The sequence below is a fragment of the Terrapene carolina genome, unplaced genomic scaffold, assembly GCF_002925995.2.
Source record: "Terrapene carolina triunguis isolate 2854851 unplaced genomic scaffold, T_m_triunguis-2.0 Scaffold130, whole genome shotgun sequence".
NCBI classification, from domain to species: Eukaryota; Metazoa; Chordata; order Testudines; family Emydidae; genus Terrapene; species Terrapene triunguis.
Genome location: NW_020664481.1, coordinates 37,844,896 through 37,845,813, shown reverse-complemented (window position 1 = coordinate 37,845,813; position 918 = coordinate 37,844,896).

Genomic DNA, 918 nt, shown 5'->3' with positions numbered 1-918 from the left:
TGTCATCAATGTAGCGCAAGTAGAGTAGGGGCGTTAGGGGACGAGAGGTTTGCACAGAGTCAGTTTCCTGCACGCCACCCTCTCCTTCCCTCAGGGTGTAATGGGAACTGCAGCTGCCAGGAACCCTCTAGCTGTCCCTCCCCCCAGCAGTGTCTTCCATGTGCAAGCTGGGCTCTGCAGAGTCCAATGGCCCCTAGTGGCAGCTAGCAGCACGGAAAGGAAAATCTGCACGCGTGTTAATTTCTGAAATATTCTGCATTGCGCAGTGGTGCAGATTTCCCCCAGGAGTAATTCATATCTGCCACACTGCTTTCCTGAAAGCAAACTAGTCAGGCCTCAGTCAGGAGAAATTTTAGTGACAACAATGAGAGGAAACCAAGCTAACATTATTGCTCTTCTGAACTGGGCAAGGTGAGCTCCCTCTTAGCATTGTATAAGAGGAACTTGGTTACTTCTCAAATGTAGATTCAACTTCTTGGGCTGAAAGTGAAAAAAAGGTCATCCAGCACCTCTCTGGAAATGTCCTTCCCGCTAACAGCCTCTTGTGTCAAAGAAAGATGGAGTTCTTACCCATGTTCCTATCAAAATCCCATGACCAAACAGTAAGATTTCTGTTTAACCACTACCCCAATCTCATAGGCGGGGGGGGGTCTATTGGGGTAAGCATTTTTACCGTCTCCTCCAATTTCAGGTAGTGTGGGTGGGTGGAGGGAGACTATTGGCATAATAGCTTTTAGCTCCCCTGCGTGCGCGCCCACACACACACACAGTCCCAGGCTGAGTGCACAGGGCTATTGGATTAACTCATTTTCTCAAACACACACACAAAGCCTCAGGCAGTGTGTGGGGGCTATAGGGGTAAAAGCTTTTATACCCCCAGAAACAGCCCAGATATCCTGAATTCTGTGTACACAAATA